The sequence below is a fragment of the Schistocerca serialis genome, chromosome 2 (assembly GCF_023864345.2).
Source record: "Schistocerca serialis cubense isolate TAMUIC-IGC-003099 chromosome 2, iqSchSeri2.2, whole genome shotgun sequence".
NCBI lineage: Eukaryota > Metazoa > Arthropoda > Insecta > Orthoptera > Acrididae > Schistocerca > Schistocerca serialis.
This window is the reverse complement of record NC_064639.1, coordinates 1,127,888,613-1,127,906,901: the sequence shown is the minus strand read 5'-3', so window position 1 is coordinate 1,127,906,901 and position 18,289 is coordinate 1,127,888,613. Positions and strand designations below refer to the sequence as shown.

At 40.7% G+C, this 18,289-nt stretch overlaps 1 protein-coding gene across 1 annotated transcript in view; it reads right to left on the bottom strand.

Moving 5' to 3' along the window:
* The window catches only part of LOC126456665 (meiosis 1 arrest protein-like), a 118,704-nt gene extending 101,197 nt beyond the window's left edge, over positions 1-17,507 (bottom strand). The window contains exon 1 of the mRNA XM_050092409.1: positions 17,485-17,507. The gene's annotated coding sequence lies outside the window, so the exon portion shown is untranslated. The remainder of the gene's footprint in view (positions 1-17,484) is intronic.
* Positions 17,508-18,289: the final 782 nt, after the last annotated feature.

Sequence of the window (18,289 nt, the reverse complement as noted above, 5' to 3'; positions counted from 1 at the left end):
TATTTGCAAGTGGAACAGGAAAGGAAATGATTGGCAGTAGTACAATGCACTCTTTGCCATATACCATACAGTGGTTGCCAGAGTATGTATGCAGCTGTGAATCTGTATGAGGTCTGTCTTTCCAGAGCAAATTCCACTCATCATTGAGTAGTTCCACTACAGAACTCAAACTAAAATCAGTTCTTCATTAGAAACATAATAGGACTAGTAAGAGTGATAAAATACATGAACACAATGGAAAGGTTACAAATTCCACTGCATTGTAATCTACCATAAATGTTAAGTACTACAAAAATTTTTATTTATTATTTCACATGCAAAACACCAGTCATTATTTTTGTTTCTTGATTTTGTATAAGTGTTTATAAAAGTTGTCTGAAATGATGCCCACAGATGACAATGAAACGCCAGTAGGCAGTGTACATGACAGAGAAACCTCTGACTTAGATCAACTCATCATCAGGACGATGGGAGTGGGGTGGGGTTTGAGGGGTGGGGGTGTAACGATATAACCCATCACCTGGAGGTGGGGAGGGGACCATGACTTGAATTAATCAATCAGCAGTGCAAAGGAAGAAACAAAAACTGGAGACCATGGTGAGATTTTATAAGCTGCTGCGGCTATTGGAGCACAATAAGATTCAAAAATATCAGTAGAAACAGAAAACTTGGTGAAAAAAACATATTTTTAAACAAAGAATCGACCCACTAACACCATTATTTTTCAGTGTACAATAAAATAGATTGTATTGTATTGTACTGTATGTTAACCGAGGAACTAGAAACGACGGAGAGGCTCTGTCCCCGCCGCAGCCGCAGTGGTCCACAACCCCACAACGACTACCGCAGTCCACTTCACCCCTCCGCCGCCCCACACCGAACCCAGGGTTAGTGCGCAGTTTGGCCCCTGGTGGACCCCCCAGGGAACGTCTCACACCAGACGAGTTAACCCCTATGTTTGCGTGGTAGAGTAATGGTGGTGTACGCATATGTGGAGAACTTGTTTGCGCAGCAATCGCCGATATAGTGTAACTGAGGTGGAATAAGGGGCACCAGCCCGCATTAGCCGAGGCAGATGGAAAACCACCTAAAAACCATCCACAGACTGACCGGTTCACCGGACCTCGACACAAATCCGCTGGGTGGATTCGTGCCAGGGACCAGGCACTCCTTCCCTCCCGGAAAGCTGTGCATTAGACCGCATGGCCTACCGGGCGGGCATACAATAGATACTCCTGTATGATCGTTACACATAATAAATCCCAATGCGCAGCTATTCAACTCGATGGAAAAGATCAGCTGATCAATGATGACTTGAATGGATCACAACACTGCAACAGAGGCAGCATAGCAGCAGTGATGGCCTGACCATTGCCAATGCCTGCCTTGTGGACATCACAGCCTTCCATGGACACTTGCCACCCATTGCATAACAATGCTTTCAATCTTCTGTCATAGAAATGCAATGACAAACTCTTGTTTTGTAAAACACAGTTATGTAATTTGAAAACTGAAATTAAAACTCTATAACACAATTAAACTGAAATACAAACTTTTAATAGCATAAACTGAAGAGCATAAAGGATCCAATGAAAAGGCAGTGTCAAAAATATAATGGAATTCATGACCTTAATATGAATGAACTTTAAATTAAAAAAAAAAAAAAAAAAAAAAAAAAAAATTCAAAATATCACGAAAACGTGTACAAAAGTTAATTTTTGTTATCTTGCAAGTAAAAAAACTAACTACAGTAGTGAAAGAGTGAGGTGTGTGATCTATGAAAGAAGACACAAGAAGGTGGTGTTTAAGAAAAGTGAAAAACACTCCACGGTTGTTGGAAATCTGTCAGAGGTATTGCAGAAATATCTTGGTCCTCAAGTAACAATATTAGTGTCACATCCATTGTACAGGAATTGCTACACTCACTATAAGAAGAAATTTAGTGATCACCCACCTAAATGATCACCATCACCAAAATGTGAAACTGAAGAAGACAGTGCAGATGTTTATATTCCTGGTTGTGACGTTGTTGATGCATTGAATGTTAGAATTTCTGCTGTAGCCCCTACTATATTCCCCCTTAAACATCCAGGAAAGATAAGAAGCACAAGAAGACAACAGTATGTTAAAAAAGTGGAAGGAACTGAAACAAGTTTTACACAAGCAGCATCTTCAAAACTTTAAGTGTATAATGTACATACACTTGGTACGGAACCTGAAGTACAGTTACTGACATGAATCAGGTAACTACTCTACGCAGCAGATACAGAAATGCACACCCACTTCCTCACATTATTTGATTTTTAAAAGCTCATAAAATAAAGACTGGCAAAGGTATTTGGGGATGCCCAGATTCTTCCTGTGGGCATCCATTGCAAGATGATATGCTTACTGTTGCTCTGGAATATTATCTAAGTGATGATAAAGATTGCAGCAGGGAAAGTCCTAGCCAGGTTGATGCTATCTCTGTTAGTGAAAATGGTGAAAAATTTTAAAAAGTTGAAAGATGTATGACAAGATTAATAAAAGAAGTACATCTCCTAATGAAAAAGGAGAAACCAAATTGAAAAAGTGGTCTCACAAAATTCTACTCCTTATGGCCAAAATGCATAAAATACCAGACACTGAAGGAAGTATACACATCTGTTTACTGCACTAATTTGAAACTTGTTCATTTTGTCATAAGCCATGTTGCAGGATAAAAGTATACAAAGATGGACTTGATGCTTTTGTGTATCTGTCAAGAGCTACAGGATAAATGTTGGTTGCAGGAGTGTGCAATGTGTCCTGGTGCTGAAGTGATGAGTGTTGAAGCATACACCCTCAGGATAATGACAATGACATAACTTATGCATTGTGGGAGGGAGGAGAGTTGTTGAAAAAGATAGTAGAGCTAAAGAAGCTTGTTACAGAAGTTAGGAATTGGGTCATGAAAGGAATAGCTCACCATCATATCCAGAGTATGCAGAGACAGGTCATATCACAAATAAAAGCAGGATACTGACACATTAGTTCTTCATTTAAACTTTGCTGAGAACTGGTCTGTTGCTTTGCAGAATGAAATTCAAAGTTATCACTGGCACACACGACAGGTATCAATATTCACATGTGTTGTACACTTCCTTGGAACATCACACTGTTTTCCTACTGTCACTGATGATCTTACTCATGACAGTTCACACGCATACTACACCATCAGCACGATAATTGATGACACAGAATCAAGAGGCCAAGTATTTTCTACACATGTGTGTGTGACTGACGGAGCAGGATCTCATTTTAAAAATCTCTTTCAGCTTTATGAGCTCGGTCAACACTGTAGTAGAGGAATTAAGATAAAAAATGGATATTTTCAGAAACAGGTCATGGAAAAAGTGCACATGATGGAGTAGGAAGTCTCTGTAAACATCTTGCAACAAGATTTAATCTCCAGCATGAAGCTGTTGATGCTCTAAGAGAAGCTACTGTATTTGTACACACCACATCAACATTAGTAACAAAAATGGAACTCTTAATTCTAAATCAAAGTAAATTGAGGGATTTCCATTTAAAAAAGGGAGAAGAGTGGTCTGCTATGAAGCCTGTAGTAGGAACTCAATCAAGTCACTAATGGGTTGCATCCCGGAGTGCAAGAACAGTTCTCCACAAAATGCAGTTTGTCACTCTATGTGAAATGCAGAGACCACACTATACATTAGAAGACTTTGTAGTGAGCCACTTAATTTCTTGCGTGTATGACAATCAGTGGTGGGTGGGACAGATAATAAGTGTCTCCCATGAGCTGCAAGGTATAACCGTCTCCTTTATGACACCTCATGGTCCTGGTAATGCTTTCAAATGACCATAATTAGAAGATCAGTATGTAGTTCAAATTTCCCAAATACTGCTCTTGTTGGATCATCCTTGTTCGTGGCAAATTCAGCTCAACTATACAAATTAACAGCTCGGCTATTCAAGTTCAATGAGAAGCAAACGAAAAAAACAAATGAACTCTTTTCAACAGTGCAGTGCTGACTGTTACATTGTAGGCAATTTGAATTCATGGAAAGTCATGAAGAAGTAAAATCATGACAGAAGACAATAATAATTTGTGAATAATATCATCAAAAAGAAAAAATGGGTCTAAATATTCTATATATCTCATTTTTGTTATAAAATGGTTTCAAGAAAATTATGAATTGTTGTCTCACTCATTTATAAAGTTGTAAAGCAATTATTTTGATCAGAAATATCAGTTTTGCATGGCATTTACTTAAAATCAGTGATCAATTTAGATATTTAAGTGTCCATGATTTTTTGACCTTGAGAGCAGAGCTAGGTCTACCTAAAAAAATTTCTCACATTACATACCGGACAAATATTGCCCACTCTGATTTTAGATTCCCTGTCACTATTCATATTTTCAAAACATAATTTCGAAATTTGCAAAAAGTTACAAATTTTTTATAGTCTATTTAAAAAATGTTCAGCAGTGTTATATGTTAATTATGTCTCATGGTATTGGGAACAAAGTATTTATTGAAAATAGATACAGATCACTATCATTTTTGGTCTTTTTATTATAATTTTTCAATTTTCCTTTATGACATTTTCACATATACTCTCATTTAGAGAGGTCTGCATTTTCATGTAAGCTTTCAACCACAGCCTTCACCAGAAAAAATGAGAAATACACACCATTAATTTACACACACAAGCACACCTCATGCATACATGCATTCCGGTCCAAGCTGCAGGAGTTGGTAGTCATGTGTGTGAGAGTTGTGCTTGTGGATGCAAATGCATTCTGGTCTGAGCTGCAGACGTTGGTGGTCATGTGTAAATAAACAGTGGTGTGAGAGAGCAGTGCAAACAGACTTGGAGAATTATTCATCGATCCTAATAAATTTTTAAATGATAAATGTCTAGGGAGGGATGGTTTTCATTTGAACAGACTAGGCTCTGCAGTTTTAAGTAAAATGTATATGGATGTTTGCAAAATCATAAACAAGGGAAACTAATATATCTTGATGGGGGTAGTAAACTATTTAAACGCATTTCTGCATCTAAGACATCACAAAGTTGTGAAAAGGCAGTTTTTTAGGAGGAACGTCCTGAAGAAACAAAAAACAAAACAGGTGTCAAAGTGTTACATTAAAACATTCAGTACCTAAACAAAAAGTGCATACAGTTACAGCAAGCACTAAGTGAGATGTAGTTATTCTTACAGAACATAGAGTGTCTAATACTTTAACTACAATGACTAAATTCGACAACTATACTCTGAGTAGTAATTTCTGTCGAACAGAACATAAAAGTGGGGGAGTTGCCATATACTGTAAAGACCATCTACATGCCACAAAACTGGATTTTATCACAGAACTTAGTGTGGAAATGACATTTGAAATTTCAGCAATACAGAAACTTTCTTGTCAGAGAAAAGTGCTATGAGAAACCCAACATGGTTTTAGGAAAGGCTATTCAACATCATCTGCCATATGTAATGTAGTACATATGATACTTATGAAATTAGACGAAACAGAAAGGGTGGCATGTTTGTTGTGGTGTCACCGCCAGACACCACACTTGCTAGGTGGTAGTTTTAAATCGGCCGCGGTCCACTAGTACATGTCGGACCCGCGTGTCGCCACTGTCAGGGATCGCAGACCGAGCGCCACCACAAGGCAGGTCTCGAGATACTGACTAGCACTCGCCCCAGTTGTACGGACAACTTTGCTAGCGACTACATGGACGAAGCATTGCTCATTAGCCGAGCTAATAGAATAGCCTTCAACTAAGTCAATGGGTACGACCTAGCAAGGCGCCATTAGTAACATTGCATGTATCTAAAGAGTCTCACTTGTATCGCCACAATCTCCAGATGTAGCAAAAGGATGGATTAAAGTTAAGTATTCCAGAAGCTACGTACTTTTCTTTATAGCATTCATTACGCCATCCTGCTTTAAATTAGCGTGTGCCTTTCGGCTTCCTCTCATTGTGTCTAGGCTGTCTTGTCTAGACACAAGAATTTTTGGCGACGAGTCAACGGAAAGGGTCTTGTTCTTTCTAATTGCTTACATTTACTTGTGTCATGGCTTCGCCAGATGTACTGTCCGAATTTTATCGCTTGCAGAATCAGCAGACGCAGGCGTTATTGGATGCCGTTGGACAGCTCGTTCAGGGTCAACGTGCACTGCAAACCGATGCGGCAGCCGCCGCTCCACCGCTACCGCAGCCACAACTCGCAGTTGCACCACATTTTAGGCCGTTTGACCCAGCTAAGGAAACATGGACGGAGTGGTCACGCCAGTTTGGATTTCATCTCGCCGCCTACAGAATTCAAGGTAACGAGCGGCAGCCTCATTTATTGGCGTGTGTAGGGGTGCAAACGTACCGTGTAATAGTGAAATTATTTCCCCGACGCGACGTAGCAACTCTGTCCTACGAAGAAATTTTGTCTGCTTTAGATGCCTATTTCAAGGAAACAGTTAATGTAGTTGCAAAAAGGTATACTTTCTTTCGTACAAAACGTATGGCTGGTCAAACTCATCGGGAGTGGGTTGCAACATTGCAAGGCCTTACAAGGGATTGTGCTTTTGAGTGTGAATGTGGACTCCCTTATTCAGATACTATAGTACGTGATGCAATAGCACAGAACGTTTCTGATGTTCGCATACAGGAACAGATTTTGAAACTCGTCAATCCCTCCCTTCAACAAGTGATAGACATATTGGATAGACAAGACACACTTGACTTCGCTCAGGAAGCATTTGCAACTTCGCCAGCCGTGTGTAACATTAACTGGCCCGCCGGGCGCGCTGCACGGCCCGGTAAACTGCCCTCGCACACGTCCGCGCAGCTGCCGCCACGCTCTAAACCAGGTGTGCCGCGCCAGCATACAAATGCAGTGAAATCATGCCCGCGGTGTGCTACTAGACATTCGCGTGAAAATTGCCCATCACGCCAAGCTATTTGCTTATTCTGTAAAAAGAAAGGACATGATCAAAGTGTTTGCCAGAAAAGGCTCAGTTCAGACAATCACAACCATTCCAAGCCCTTTGCCTCGCGCCAGAATCAAACCAAGAATACTCAGGCTCGTGAACCTTCGCCCATGGACATTCATGTAGTTAATTCCACTTCGTCCAGTGCCACTGTCTCTAACAGTGACTGTGTTCGTCCCACAAATACTGTGCGTCGACGTCGCCGGAAATCGCGTCAAGTCGCAAGTGCTGCTGTACCTGTATCAGTTCAAATTGCACGAGACAGTCGCTCTTGTCGTCAGCAGGACAATAAACTTTTTGTAGATTTGGACTTTAATGGCAAGGTCATACCATTCCAGCTCGATACCGGAGCTGCAGTTTCATTGCTCAATCATGACACGTACAAACAACTGGGCAAACCTCCGCTGCGTGCCGCAAATGTTCAGTTAAATAGTTATTCAGGTCAGAATATCCCTGTGTTAGGACAGTGCACTCTTCTTGCAACATACAAGGGACAAACAAAACTTGTGTCATTTTACGTTCTTCGTTCTTCTTCTGCAGTGAACTTGTTTGGTTTAGATTTATTTCAGTTGTTTAACATGTCTATAGTCAATCAGGTCCTATCAGTGAATCAGACTGTGCCTTCAGACAGTGTTTCTCGGCTATGTGAAGAATTTGCAGACATTTTTGCACCGGGCCTTGGTTGCGCTAAGAACTATGAAGCACATTTGGAACTGAAAGTAAACGCGCAACCGAAATTTTTCAGAGAGCGCAATGTTCCCCACGCATTGCGTGATGAGGTCGCAAGAACATTACACGATTTAGAATCACACGGTGTGAGTGAATGTGCGCAATGCCTCTTCCATTTCAGTTCCGCTTCATCGCTTACGCCGTACAGGTGTTCCGTTCGTCTGGACGACGGAATGCGAACGCGCTTTTCGCCAGTTGAAATCGGCGTTGCTTTCTAATACTTGCCTTACGCCATTCAATCCCCAGAAACCCCTTTTGTTGATGGTAGATGCATTGGATTTCGGGATCGGTGCTGTGCTTGCGCACAAAGATGGGTCGCATGATCGCCCTATTGCCTTTGCGTCCAAATTGCTCTCGTCTGCGCAAAGAAATTATTCACAGATAGAGAAAGAAGCTTTGGCTCTCGTGTTTGGTGTTACTAAGTTCCATGATTTCTTGTATGGTCGTCACTTTACCATCATCACAGACCACAAACCTTTGACATCGCTTTTTCATCCGAACAAGCCTGTACCTCCGCGTACAGCACAGAAATTCATTCGCTGGTCTAATTTCCTCTCGCAGTACCGCTACGATATCTTGTATCGGTCCACTGCTAAGCACGGAAACGCCGATGCGTTGTCCCGTTTGCCTGTTGCTGAGGATAGAGCATTCGATTCTTCCGAACTTGCTTGCATGTTCATTGATTCGGAAACCGATGAAGTGGTCGAATCGATTCTGATTGATTTTCGTCGTGTCGCTACAGCCACAGCTGCTGACCCTGTCCTTGCTACCATTTTGCGGTTTGTTGCTACTCAATAGCCCTTGTCGAAGTCGCGGATTGAGGATCCGCTGGTTCACCGATTTTTTGCTCACAAGGAGAGACTTTTTGTATGACGTGGTGTTTTGTTGTTGCGTTCTGATAATGATCAGTCCAGAGTCGTGGTCCCACATTCGTTACAGTCCTCTGTTTTACGGCTTCTTCACCAAGGACATTGGGATATAGTGCGAACGAAACAACTTGCTCGTCAGCACTGTACTTGGTTCGGAATCGATGCTGCGATTACGAATATGTGCTCTTCTTGCCTGGCGTGTGCCGAACAACAATCCGCACCGCCGCGGAAAGTCTTTGCATGGCCAAAAGCCACTTCCCCTTGGCAACGCTTGCACATCGATTTTGCTGGTCCATTCTGGAATGCTCGCTGGTTGGTTCTGGTAGATGCCTTCAGTAATTTTCCTTTTGTTGTCCGGATGTCTTCCACGACGTCATCTGCCACCATCCAAGCGTTGTCTGCTATCTTTTGCATTGAAGGTCTTCCGCAGACTATTGTTTCCGACAATGGCCCACAATTCATGTCCGCAGAATTTCAGTCATTCTGCTGGGCCAATGGTATTCAACATCTGACATCCGCGCCGTTTTCGCCTCAGTCAAACGGTGCTGCTGAACGATTGGTCCGGACTTTCAAGTCCCGGTTTTTGAAGTTGAAAGAGTCGCATTCTCGGGAGGACGCGTTGTTGCTCTTTTTGTCTTCGTATCGCTCTCAGCCCCGAGATGGTCTCTCGCCGGCTGAGTTGCTCCACGGTCGTCCTCATCGAACCTTGATGTCTTTGCTGCATCCGCCACATCAGGTTCCTGTGCAGCGGCAAACTCCTGCTTTTGCTCCAGGCGACATTGTATTCTATCGCAACTATCGAGGTTCACGGCGTTGGCTCGCAGGGCGCATTCTTCGCTGCCTCGGCCGCGCGATGTATTTGTTTTTGGGGGCTTCTGGTGAGGTGCGTCGGCATCTCAATCAGCTGCGCCTCTGTCGTTCACGGGTTCTGCCGCTCCCCGTCTGCTTTCAGCGACGGTGCCGTCCGGTCAGCGCCCTGGGGACCCATCTACTGGCTCGCCTCATACCCAGGTGTTACCGACGATGCCTTCCATTTTGCCCCATGGCGACGCACCGCTGCCACCTCCGCCGCCGCCGCCTGTTCTCCAGCTGCCGCCGCTCGCAGTGGACGTTTCGCTGCAGCCGCCAAGCGCCTCCCTGGGTCACGCGCTGCCAATCGCTTCCCGTGACCAGCTGTCCTCCGCCATGGAACTCTTGCCCGCTCCGGACCACATGACGTCATCGCGCGTCGGGTACCCCGACGCAATGGAGGTCAACCCTTCGGCCCCTCCTGTCTCTTTCCGGGCACATACACCGCATGTTGACGTGCACCCTGGACTAGGTTTTCAGGCATTTCCTAGACCCCCTAGGACCGAATGGCCGGTTGCGGGTGGCACAGCCTCACCTGTTGTTAGGCTCCCCAACTCATCGCATACGTCAACATGGGGTCCTCTCCACAGTGGGCGGAAGCCTTATAACACGACCGTTCGCCGATTTGCGGGGGAGGAATGTGGTGTCACCGCCAGACACCACACTTGCTAGGTGGTAGTTTTAAATTGGCCGCGGTCCACTAGTACATGTCGGACGCGCGTGTCGCCACTGTGTGATCGCAGACCGAGCGCCACCACAAGGCAGGTCTCGAGATACTGACTAGCACTCGCCCCAGTTGTACGGACGACGTAGCTAGCGATGCACACTGACGAAGCCTCGCTCATTTGCAGAGCAGATAGTTAGAATAGCCTTCAGCTAAGTCAATGGCTACGACCTAGCAAGGCGCCATTAGTAACATTGCATGTATCTAAAGAGTCTCACTTGTATCGCCACAATCTCCAGATGTAACAAAAGGATGGATTAAAGTTAAGTATTCCAGAAGCTATGTACTTTTCTTTATAGCATTCATTACGCCAACCTGCTTTAACTTAGCGCGTGCCTTTCGGCTTCCTCTCATTGTGTCTAGGCTGTCTTGTCTAGACACAACATTTGTTCCTAGATTTAGAAACTGGAAACTTATGGTATTAGAGGAATAGCCAAAAGTCTCATACAGTCATACCTACAAGACAGACATCAGGTCACACATGCCACACACAAAGTGGGCAAAGTTATTAAGAAGTACTGCTCCAGTCCAGCAATAGTAAAGTATGGCGTGCCCCAAGGGTCAGTTCTAGGTCCTTTATTGTTCATACTATATGTTACTGATCTGCCCGCAGAACACAACAGTAAGGTACTTAACTATGCGGATGACACAACCATTGTTAACTAGGGAACCAGCAAGAATGATTTGGCCCAAAATTGTTCTGATGTCTTATTTTGATTGAAGATGTGGTAATGCAAGACGGCACCGGGTAAAAGTGTACAAATTGCTGATCCTGCAGTTGCAACGAATTTCGACCGTAATAAGTGCAAAATATATTCAAGAAGAGTTTTACGAGGTATTCTGTGTATTAACTGTAATTACTGGTACCACGAAAAATTAACCTGAAATACTTCAACAGTGAAGAACTGTGGACATGCCGCCAGTGCATCATACTAGTTACTGAATACAAAGTAAACAATACTCTAAAAATGCAGGATCACATAATTACGTAATTGAAACAAGAAATAATGGACCTCAAACTCAAGCATGAAAGCCTACTGGTGAAGTATCATGAACCATTAGTGAAGTGTAATGAACTTGAACTGGCAGTAACCAATAAAACCACGAACAATGAACTCATTATCCGCAACCCGAATGTAAATATCGGTAAAAAAAAACTGGCATTTGATGGGGCAGCGTACTACGAGAAATAGTCAAGCCGTAAATCGTGCTCAGAATGCAATGCTCAGAAATCGTGTGTTGTCTAGTGCTACGTGTGATCGTAGCCTTGTACAATCTGCATGTAAACAAACTGCAACGAAAAACAAAGCAAATGTGAGGGTAGGCCTATGTGAAATGGATCCAGAAAGTGATTTTAAAAGTGTAACTTCTGATCCGCCTGGTGCAAGATGCTAGCAAGGTCAATTTACAGTCTAACTTCGCACAAGATCTTACGCAAAAATTAACCCAAAGTGAACAATCCGCCACAAAGTGTATGAGTAATCTGCCAATGAACATAATTTCTCAAGCACCACTATATGTGCAGGACAAAAACGGAAGAAATTCCAGAATGTTACATAACAAGAAATTCTCGGAAAAAATTAAAGTACTAATATTAAGTGACAGTCACGGAAGAGACTTGCTCAAATACTGCAAGACAAACTACAGCCCTCATACCAGGTAAAAAGCATAGTAAAACCTGGCGCCCCACTAAAAGAGGTGGTAAAAAACGCAGAAAATTTGACAAGAAGCTTCAGTACACGTGATACTTTGATTGTAATAGGGGGTTCTAATGACATAGACAAACCTCTCGATCTAATGTTGGAACATGTGGTAGAACCACTGGAACCAATACTCACTCTAAGTCACAAAATTAATATCATTATCCATCCTATACCCAGGAGATATGATGTTCATAATTGAAATAGTAAAATTAATACTGCAAACCTCCACCTGATACAAGCACTGTATTTAGCAAAACATGCACACAAAAAAAGAATTGCTGTGAACTTTGAAATAGAGAGACTAGTCAGAAACCACTTCACAGCACATGGTTTACACCTAAACAAATATGGCAAGTAGATTATCTGCAATAGACTGGCCTTCCTGACAACTATGGGGGACAATAAGAAACCAAAAGTCAGAAACCATAAACAGACGCTAATAAGCAATTGGATAAAGACAAACAAGTCGGGAAATAAAAAGAGTAATAGTGGCCATACTGTGCAAGCTACACTGGACAAATGGGTCACGAAGTCACAGAGACAAAACACAAACCCCCTGACCCCTGAAACAGGTCAGGAACCTGAAAGGACCAATAATGTGATGGTGAACATTATCTAGACACCCCTCCAAAATGTCAATGTGATGCCTCAGCAGTGTGAAGTGCATGTGGATACTTTTCAGGCCCACCTGGAAGATGAATCAGCTGCCAAGGACGACCAACAGAACCAGCACAACTGCTCGGAAGTAAACATACCTGGAATACAGCACAATTTAAACTAAAGGTCAGTGACACAGTAAATATGACTTTGAGCCCCCTGAGTAAACCCCACTCAGACCTGAAAATCTATTATCACAATGTCCAATCCTTGAGCAGAACTGATGACTTAAGCATTTTGCTGCCCAGTGAACTCGGTGATATCTCAGTAATATGCCTAGCAGAGCACTGGCTCTGCACTGATGTAGTTAAGTTAATCTGACTACCAAACTTCAAATTGTGTGAACACTACTCCAGATCAAATGATGGACATGGTGGGGTTGCCATCTTCATCAAACAACACATTGAATATAGCCCACTTTTTATCCTAAAGGAAATAGGAACAGACAAGATCTTTGAATGTGCAGCCATAAAGCTTACAGATCTAAATCTAATTGTAGCTACAATTTACCGTCCCCCCTCCAGTAGTATTAATGATTTTCTGTTACAAATAGACTTGTTTCTATCCAAAATAAGTCAGTGCAAACAGGATGTGATTATATGTGGTGAATTTAACATAGACTTTCTCACCCACAACAGAAACTTATAATCTGCATGGCCTTGCAAACGAGCCCACTAGAATAACACCCACATCCAAGACAGCTCTAGACCAAATTTTTGCAAATAGAAATAAACTTAACCCGACTCTAGAAGAATACAATGCAGGATTCAGCGACCACCAAGCTGTCGTTCTAAAGGTCGATGTTAGCAAAGATACTTCAAACCCAGTCCCACCTAAAACTTTAGAAAGGTTTTTCACCCAAGATAACTGGAATAAGCTAAATGCCCTCCTTAGTAAAGAAAAGTGGACAGAGATGTACACAGCCAATAATGTCAACATGAAATTCAACATATTTCTTGACAAAATGATCCACCACTTTGAAGAGGCCTTTCCACAAAAACCTGTAAGTATAAATAATAATAATAATAAGAGAAACAAGAGTTGGATTATACCAGCTATAAAAAATCTCTTGCAAACATAAAAGAAAACTCCACATGTTATGTAAACAAAGTAGTGACTCCCCCCCCCAACTAACAGAATACTATAAAAACTACACATGTATCCTAAGAAGAGTGATGTAAGACAAGCAAAAAGGATGCAAAATGACGAGTACATTGACAAATCCAGCAATAAAGTGAAAGCAATGTGGAATATCATAAAAAGGGAAAGAGGGGCAATGAAAGCTCCACACACGCATAGAAATCAAACTCAACAATGTATCTACATCTCATCCCAAAGTTGTGGTGAACTCTTTCAACAATTCCTTTATGAGCATAGCTGAAAAATTGGTCAAAAATAATCCTAACACAAATTACCAACCAGCAAACCAAAAATATCACACATGTACAAAGGCAATTTTCATTACCAAAGTCACTGAAAATGATGTTGCAAAAGCCCTCAGAGAGTTAAAAAATTCATATTCAGCTGGAATTGATGGTATCCCAGCGGCTGTAATAAAAAATTGTGTACACACAATTGCTGATCCACTAACTCACCTCTGCGACTGTTCTTTCCAGGCAGGTATTTTTTCTGAAGCTCTGAAAGTTTCTATAGTAATTCGGTCTTCAAAAAAGGTGATAATAAAGATATGAATAACTATAGGCCTATCTTGATCTCATCCTGCTTTTCTAAAGTTTTTGAAAATATAATGTACAAAAAAATTATGGACTTCATTGAAAAAAAAAAGATGATTTACTAGGATTAGCTCAACATGGGTTCAGAAGCAACAAATCCCATAACAGTCATATTTCTGGATCTGTCAAAGGCTTTTGACAGTGTTGACCACAAAATATTGCTGGAAAAAATGGAACACTATGGCATCAGAGGAATTGCAAATAATTGGATTGCTACATTCCTAACCAATCAGATGCAGAGGGTCAGCATGAAATACACTAATAGACAAAGCAACTCAATAACCGAAATCCTATCAAGTAATAAAACTGTAAAGCAAGGTGTATTTCTTGATCTAACTAAAGTGTTTGATACAGTAGACCACAACATATTGTTAAATAAGTTGGATGAACTTGGAATAAGGGGACTTGTGAACAAAAGGTTCCAGTCATATCTAAAAAATAGAAGACAGATAACTGAAATCTCACATATTTCAAGTTGCTCAAACTATATTGTAAAAACAAAGATGAGGTGACTTACCGAACAAAAGCGCTGGCAGGTCGATAGACACACTATCTATCGACCTGCCAGCGCTTTTGTTCGGTAAGTCACCTCATCTTTGTTTTTATATATAATTTTTCCCACATGGAATGTTTCCTTCCATTATATTGAAACTATATTGTAAAGTATACTTCAGACCCAAATTATGTAAATATAGGTGTCCCACAGGGTAGTGTCCTTGGCCCAGTACTATTCCTCATTTACATAAACGACTTCCCACAGAGCATCAAGCATGGACAAACAATATTGTTTGTAGATGACTCAAATGTTCTAATCAGTGACAAATCACCAGATGCACTAAAAGAAAAAGCCAAACAAACACTAAACAGTGTATGTGAGTGGGAATCCAATAATAAACTAACACTAAATCTTAAAAAAACAAATGCTGTTAACTTCTATGTCTGCAAAAAACCACACTATAACAACTTTCAGTTACACAATGAAACTATAGAATGTGTAGACTACACAAAATTTCTTGGTATGCATGTTGACAGTCAGTTAAAGTGGGAAGAACATATTAAAATACTTAGTAACAGAATCGCTACAGCATGCTATGCTCTGAGAATTCTGACTGCAGTTTGTGATACTACATGTGTCAGATCTGTATATTTTTCTTATATACACTCTGTTATTACCTATGGAATAATATTTTGGGGAGTCAACAGTAAAAATATTCAAATAGTTTTCAAATTACAGAAAAGAGCAATTCGTATAATAACCAAGAGTGGCAGTAGGGCTCACTGCCTTGAACATTTCCAAAAGCTGGAAATCCTAACTGTCCCCTGTGAATACATTTTTCAAAGTGTTATGTATGTAAAAAAAATATTGACTGCTATATGAAAAATTCTTTAGTACACAGCTATGAAACTAGAAACCAATACAATCTGCATCTAGAGAGGAAAAATAAAGTTAAGACTCAGCAGAGCTTGTTGTACAATGCTGTTAAATTATATAATAAATTACCCCAAAAAATAAAAGATATTGACACAATCGGACAGTTCAAAACAAAACTAAAATTTTTTTTATTAAATAAAAGTTATTACGCAGTAATGGACTATCTGAATTAAAACATGTAGTGTAATTAAAGTACCTGCATTGTAATACATGAGGAAATAGTTATAATATGAAATCAAAAATTGTACAGTACTATAAGAAAATTACAAATTACACAAGGATATAAAACTAATTTAAGATACCTCAAAAATGTGTGTAAATACAAAAATATGTGTATAATTGTAGGTATATTGTATTGTATATGATTTTGCTGACGAAATCCACACAATGTAAATTGTTACATGGATTAATAAAGAAATGAATCAATCAAACAGGGCTCAGTATTGGGACCCCTACTTTTCCTCCTGTATATCAATGCTTGAGCCTGAATGTTGATGCACACAGAACAATAATATTTGCTGATGACACAACTGTACTCCTCAAAGGGGAGAATACAGAGGCTGTGCAAAAAGCTGTGAACTTGGCCACTGAACAACTCAGCAACTGGGCTAAAATCAACAGATTAACTATCAACACCAGAAGACAGCTTCCATGAACTTTCACACAACACAAAATGCAAATTCCTCTCAGAAATTTGTCACTGTAAATAACCAGCCAATAGATACCGACACTGTTTTCAAATTCCTTGGTCTGTGGGTTCAAGATAACCTGAAATGGAATACACATACAGGAAAGGTAAATGCCAGAATTAGTACTGGCTGTTATGCATTGAGTGTACTGAAATCATGTGCTAGCCTGAAAACATTAACCAGCGCGTACTACACTTACATACAAGCCCACCTAAAATATGGTGTGATATTCCAGGGTAATTCTCAAACTGCTCTGAGCACATTCAGAATCCAGAAGAGAACAATCAGGATTATTACTGGGAGCAAACCCAGAGACTCCTGCAAACCCATCTTCAGAAAGTTGGAAATCCTTACTCTGCCATGCCTATATATTCTCGAGACTCTAAAATTTTTCAGAAACCACGTAGTGCCAACTGACACCAAAGTCGTAAAAAATAATGAAATACATGAACACAACAGCAGGAAAAATGCAAATCTGCATGTTTTACGCAGAAACACTCAACTGTGTAAAAAGGGAGCTTTCCACATGGGCCTCCAACTGTTCAACAATCTTCCCACTAGTATTAAGTCCACCTAAGACAACATAAAATTTAGCAAAGCTGTGAAGTCATATTTGTTGTGTCACTGTTTTTACTCTGTAAATGAATACTTAGAACAGTAATCTTGCTATTTGCATTAAATTGAAAGCATTGAGCAATATAATACATTAGGATACTATAAGGCCTATGTTAATATATGTTAACAATATTAACTGATATTTTCCAACATCTGCAACACACTGTGTACCATCAGATCACATGGAATAAATAAATAAATAAATAAACTACTTCCAAAAAAATCACTTAAGCTTAAATATCAATAAAACAAATATAATTGAATTTCAAATACACCACAAACAAGATGAAATGCAATGGAATGTTGTGTCTGATGATGGTTCAGAAATAAAACTGAAAGATAAAGCTTCCTTCCTTGGCGTTAGATCAGCATCTCTCTTGGGAGCATCATATCGATTTCTTGTGCCAAAATCTTAGCAAATAAATTTATGCAATGTGGACAATGTCACAATTTCTTAAATATGAGCAAATGAGTATAATCTACTATGCTTTAGTGTATCCATACCTCACATATGAAATTGAAGTATGGGGATGTGCTGCTATAGGGTATTCATCCTTGAAAAAAAGACAGTTAGGATCATGTGTAAGCTTAGATATAATGAGTCTTGCAAAGCAATTTTTAAAATTAAGAAACTACTAACACCCCCATCACTATATATTTATAAAACTGTTCAGCTGATGCTAAAATACAAGCAGTGCAATCATCTAAATAGAGAAAAATTATATAGTGACTTACCGAACGAAAGTGCTGGCAGGTCGATGGACACACAAACAAACACAAACATACACAAAAAATTCAAGTTTTCGCAACAAACTGTTGCCTCATCAGGAAAGAGGGAAGGAGAGGGGAAGACGAAAGGAAGTGGGTTTTAAGGGAGAGGGTAAGGAGTCATTCCAATCCCGGGGGAAAGACTTACCTTAGGGGGAAAAAAGGACAGGTATACACTCGCACACACGCACATATCCATCCACACATACATATTGGTCTTTAAATATGTCTGCTTGTGTCTGTATGTGTGGATGGATATGTGCATGTGTGCGAGTGTATACCTGTCCTTTTTTCCCCCTAAGGTAAGTCTTTCCCCCGGGATTGGAATGACTCCTTACCCTCTCCCTTAAAACCCACTTCCTTTCGTCTTCCCCTCTCCTTCCCTCTTTCCTGATGAGGCAACAGTTTGTTGCTAAAGCTTGAATTTTGTGTGTATGTTTGTGTTTGTTTGTGTGTCTATCGACCTGCCAGCGCTTTCGTTCGGTAAGTCACCTCATCTTTGTTTTTAATATAATTTTTCCCACGTGGAATGTTTCCTTCT